Raw genomic sequence first — 6276 nt, 5'->3', positions numbered from 1 at the left:
CTGAGAGGGCACAGCCAGAGCCGCCTTTTTGTGGGGAGGAAAAAGCTAGAGGCCCACTATGGTTTCGGCAGGCAATGTTTCAGAGCGCTTTAACGGTTTTTAATGCTCCTTAAAGCTACAAAGGATGGGTTTTATTTTTAGGACAATGCTATTATTTTAAACAATCCTAAAGAAGAATGAAAAATAGAATCTGAAGCTGGGGATGTAGTTCAGTGGTAGAGAGCTCGCCTTGTACTCCAGAGGCCCTGGGTTCGATCCTCAGCACCACATAAAAAAATAAATAAATAAAAATAAAGATATTGTGTCCATCTACAACGTGTGTGTGTACACATATATATGTAAAAGAAAAATGGAATCTGATAGGGGTCCGCTTTTATTTATTCTAGACTGCCTTAATAGTATTTACAAAATACTAAAAGAGGTCCTGAGGAAAAATTGGGAAATGCACAGGGGGTTAAATTTCAAGGTGGATGTGCTTATCAATTCTGCACCTCATTTTTATTCCAGGATTGTTGCAGTGCCATTTCTGGAGTCCCTCCTCCTCTCTCCACTTCCTTTTTCTCTTCGCTCATTTGACAGGAGTCTCTGCACTCATCTGCTTAGAACACGTCATCGCCATCCACTGGGAGAGAATTGTGGTACCACCTTTCTCCCCCTATGGCGGAAGCCCACTGAAAGATGATGAGTTGCGCTTCTGCTCTTGAGCTGCCTGGTTGCCAGGAACTGTAACCCCTAAGATGATGCCAAAGTGCAGCTTCCCTCTTTGTATTGCTTTCTCCTACAGAGCCCTGTCCTTCACATTGTCCAAATGATTCAGTAATAACTTTCTTCCCTTCCACTTGGAGCAATTCATAGCTTTAAGAATCTCACATCTTCATTTTTTTCCTATAAAAGCGTAAAGACCCACAGATGGACAAATTCATCGCTGAACACTGTGGCTAGAAGTCATGCTACTTACCAGGTCCCTGTTTGACATGAAGATTTCCATCTCCCACCAGACCATAACTGTGGTTCAAAGCAGGGCCCTGTCTTTCTTCCAGTGGCACCCAAACCACCAAAATTAGGAACCCAACTGGAAGAGAAGGAGAATTGTGTTCTCAAGTCTAAGTGACCACTTGGACTGTAGCCCTCACAATCTGGATCCAACCAGATGAACACAGAGAGCTCAGGTTTGGAGAACAAAAAAAGAGCAGTGGATATATAGTAACTTTTAGTGAATCAGGGGGATCAATCCAGGACATTTATTTATTTGCAGAGAAACAAAAGTAAAGGAGTGGAATGCCTCCCTGACTGTTACTGTATTGCACAAGTGTCCTTCAGGGAGAGAATATGTGAACACGCAGCAGATGACATTAACACGGTGCAGGCACACACCTCCCCACACCCCTCTGGATTGCTGAACCAAAGGTTACTAAACTAATCTCAGGAGCATAACTCGTAGCCTCCCCCATGCAGTCCACAGAGGGAGCAGCACCAGTTCACCACACAAAGCCAAGCGGCTTCTCTGCGGGGGGAGGGGTACTTGCTTTGTCTTTGTTCTTCCTTGGAAAATGGGCTCTCTCTCAAGTCTCAAACACCAGCTGCTTTCACCTTTTGCAGGAGGTGGCCGCAGGGACTGTTTTGGGGGGAGGTGTAAATTAATTGCTAATACTGATTTGACAGCATATTTTTGGAGCCCTGAACACTGACTGAAATGCAAGGTCTAACTATATTTAGGATTCTAACATACCATATATTTTCCCCCTCTGGTGCTAGGGATGGAACCCAGGATTTTGCAAGCACTGAGCTACACCCCCAGCCTTTTAGGTGTTTAATTTGGGTTTCCAGGGAGAAGTCTCAGAAACATGCCCCTCCGCATTAAAATGAATTTAAAAGATCACCTTCAGAAAGAAGTGGTGCAGACATGGTGTTTTGAATTGTACTTAACCCAATAATTACATCATAATCTTACATTTAAAACTGTATTCTAACACATTTAGTGAGCAGATTTCTTTGCTAAGGAATCTCTTCATCAGTAAAAGAGAAGACTCTCAGAGAAATCTCACCTTTTTTACATTATAAGTTATTTTTGTTTTCATGATTTAATATAAACCCTTTAAAAGAAAAAAAATCAGAATTGCCTGTCCCTGATTTCAGTGTGGAATTATGACAAAAGGTGCTTGGCTTCTGTCTTAGGAACAGGCGTGCCACTCCCCAAGCACTCAGAGCATCTGCTGCCAGGACTGATTCTTACACCAAAATCCACACATGGCTTCTGCTCTTGACAGCTGAAGTGGCCTTTTATGTCCAGCTGGAATTTCAGTTTGGGCCAGCTGGAACAAGTTTATGCACAAACAGAAAATGGATTCTGTGGGTCAGAGAAAGCTTACTGGGCTGAAGAGTAGGCAAATGTTTTGGAAACATCCGAGGTTTATTCCCTAGGAATTTACCCCCAAAACAAGGTAGTTTCAACTTTTATGCAAGGCGTCCTCAGGCTCCTTAAGAGAGTTTCCATTCTATTTGGGGTTTCATCGACCCACTAAATCCACTAAATATCCATTAATTGCTGTGTTCAGAACAACAGAATATCTGCATTACTATGAAAGCAAACGTTAGGCTTTTGGTAGCACAGCTGCTCTCAGCCAGCCTTTAGCCTCATTCTTTCCTGATCTCAAGAGGAAGTGAAAGCAACTCCCAGCCAAGAACCAGCCCAGCATTAACACCAAGGGAGAATGATCTAATGGGTCTAGTTTTTGATTTTGTATTGGGGATTGAACCCAGGAGTGCTTTACCACTGCACTATATCCCCAGTCCTTTTTCTTTTCTTTTTTTTTTTTTTTTTTTTTGAGACATGGTCTCACCAAGTTTCTGAATGCTTTGCTAAGTTGCTGAGGCTGGCCTCACATTTGTGAGCCTTCTGCCTCAGCCTCTCACATCAATGGGATTATAGGTGTGTGTATTGCATTCAGCTATGGCTCCAGTTTTATAGGTGAGGCCCAGACAAGCTTCTAAAGTAATTCTGCAGCTTGATAGGGGAAAAAAAAAAAAATGAGCAGATGTTCCTTGTTTACTAAGGAACTTCAGTTTTAAATTCATGACCACTTTGAGGGCAAGAGCCCTGTTTTACACTTACTATATATATTTTACAAAAACTCAGTAGAATATTAGACATGTAGAAGACACTTAGGAATACCTGCTTTTAAAAACAAAAACAAAAACAAAAAACACTGAAAGAACAATGAATAGCTGTAATCAAATCTGGAGATTCAGGGCTGGGGAGGTAGCTCCATGGTAAGGTGTTTACCTAGCATATGTGAGACCCTGGGTTCAACCCCCAAAACTACAAAAGGAAAGAAAGAAAGAAAAGATAATCTGGAGATTTGGGTTGGTCTGTTTTGTTTTGATAATTTGGATTAAATCCAGGGGCACTTAACCACTTAACCATATCCACAGCCCTTTTTTATTTTATTTTATTTATTTATTTAAAGATGTTTTTTAGTTATACTGGATGCAATATCTTTATTTATTTATTTTTTAATGTGATGCTGTGGATCAAACCTAGTGCCTCACATGTGGGAGGTAAGCACTCTGCCACTGAGCCACAATCCCAGCCCCTATTCTTTTATTTTCTGGGTACTGGGGATGGAACTCAGGGGCACTCAACCACTGAGCCACATCCCCAGCCCTATTTTGTAGTTTATTTAGAGACAGGGTCTCACTGAATTGCTTAAGCCTCGCCATTGCTGAGGCTGGCTTTGAACTCGTGATGCTCCTGTCTCAGCTTCCTGAGCCACTGGGATTACAGGTGTGCGCCACGGCATCTGATCCTTTTTTTATTTTTTATTATTGTTTTTAGACAGGGTCTCATTAAGTTGCTTAGGACCTCACTAAATTGCTGGTCTGGTCTTGAACTTGCAATCCTCCTGCCTCAGCCTCCCAATTTGCAGGGATTAAAGCCATGGGCCACTGCACCAGGATGCCTTATTTTTTATTTTGAAATTGGGTCTCATTAAGTTGCTGAGGATCTCCCCAAGTTGCTGAAGGTGATCTTTAATTTATGATCATCATGCCTCAGCTTCCCAAATCACTGGGATTATAGGCATGCACTACCTTGCTCAGTTTGCCTTGGTCTTTATTGTCATTTCAGAGGAAAGTGACAATAGAATATAGAAGTGAGGATATTGCAACTTCACTAAATTATAATGGGAGCAACTGATATTCTTAGATACCAGAAATATACTAAATATATATATATATATATATTATCTCATTTAAACTTCCTTCCACCCTACAGGCTGAGTTTTACTATTATTATTCCCCCAATTTTACATATGATGAAACATTACATAGTCACACAACTAATCAGTAGTCACATCAGGACTAATCCAGCTATCAGTCAATCACTAATGCTTTTAAGCACCATCCTGCACCAGAATATCTACTAACGACATTCATAACTCTATTTAATAACCATCTTTTTGTGAGCCTCACAGTGGGAAAGGGAAAGAGGGAAAGGGGGAAGTGCAAGCATAACTCATAACTTACACAGCTCAATATGCTAGGTTTGCTGCTTTTTCCTGTATGTTCCCTCCTTTAATCCTCCCAGCACCCTATGAAGTATGTTACTATAATCTCTTCTATATGTGAACTTATGGGTTTAAAAAAATTCTAAAATTCTGGGAGAGAGAAAAATAACAAATCTGATAACACGGGTGCTTGCCCTGGGCCTCTTATCTGGGTTCACAGTGCTGGTATGGGGCCTTGCTCCTTTCTCTTCCATTCTTATATGTTGCTAGCTTGTGCCTGTCTCTACCTGCCTGTGAATAAATATGTTTAAATGTTGACTTGTTATGCCATGAAACCATTTCAAAACCACAGGCAAGGTGAAAAAACAGTGAAGTGGAAATGTATGCACTGCTATGTAACAATTTGCAGAAGGAATTAGATTTGAACCTACTGCCGTGAAAAGACCTTCATAAGACACAGGTTTTTAAAAAATATTATTTAGTTGTAGATTAACACAATACCTTTATCTAATTTATTTATTTTTATGTGGTGCTGAGGATCAAACCCAGTGTCTCACACGTACTAGGCAAGTGCTCTACCGCTGAGCCCCAGCCCCAGACCCAGCCCAAAAGACACAGAACAAAAGTGTTGCCTGAGCCGGGCACAGTGGAGCACGCCTGTAATCCTAGCAACTTGTTTGAAGCCAACCTCAGCAGTTTAGTGAGGCCCTACGCAATTTAGCGAGATAAAAAATGAAAAGAGCTGGGGATTTATCTCAGTGGTAAAGCACCCTGACTTCAATCCCCAGTACAAAAAAAAAAAAAAGTCTAGTGTGGCATCATTTATTTATTTATTTATTTATGGTTGGGGGGTTTGGTGGTATTGGGGATTTGAACCTGGGGCACTTTACCACCACCTAATCCCAGTTCATTTTTTTTTTTTTTTTAAATCAGAGCATTATAGTTATACATACAAGTTGGGTTCATTTGTAAATGAATGGAAAATGATTTATTCCATTTCAGTTCCCATTCCCCTTGCCCCAGTCCTTTTTATTTTTTATTTTCAGACAGGGTCTTGCTAAATTGCCCAAGCTGGCCTCCAACTTTACAACTGTCATTCCACAGCATCCCAAGGTGATGGGATTAAGTGCACCACCTCACTCAGCTATTTATGTTTTCAAAAGTCACACAAAGCAATATTACACACACACACACACACACACACACACACCCCCTATACAAACACAGAAAGCAGTTGGTTATACACCAAATTGATGGCAGTGGTTTCTCTGGGGAGAAGATCGGTTTTGGGGTGAAATTATAGTAATGGTGGACTTTATCTTCTTACAAGATAATTTATTCATATAGTGGGTATGTGATAGAAAAGAAATAAAGGGTGAAAGAGAAATCAGTTATGCTTTAGAAAATAAAGTTGAACAACATGCAATAAAGTAGTAAGTGGTACAAATACATCAAACTGCCTTATTCATGTCCATAAAAGGCCAATAGATTAGCGTCCTTGTGTTGACAGTATTATGAATTTAATGATTTTTTAAAAATGTAATGCTTATCTCTAACAGTCCTGTAAAGATCACTAGGCTTAGAACCAGACAGCCTGGGTTCAAGGCCTGGCTTTGTAACCTTGGGCTAATTTCCTTATCTGCAGAGTGGAGAGAATAACAACACTTCACAGAATACTGAGAGGATTAAATGAGAAAACAAATATAAAATAATATCAAATCCAGGCGGATTGAGACACACAAATTATGAGTTATGTTTGTGCTTACTTTTT

The sequence above is a fragment of the Marmota marmota genome, unplaced genomic scaffold, assembly GCF_001458135.2.
Source record: "Marmota marmota marmota unplaced genomic scaffold, marMar, whole genome shotgun sequence".
NCBI classification, from domain to species: Eukaryota; Metazoa; Chordata; class Mammalia; order Rodentia; family Sciuridae; genus Marmota; species Marmota marmota.
Note: the sequence above shows the minus strand (reverse complement) of the source record.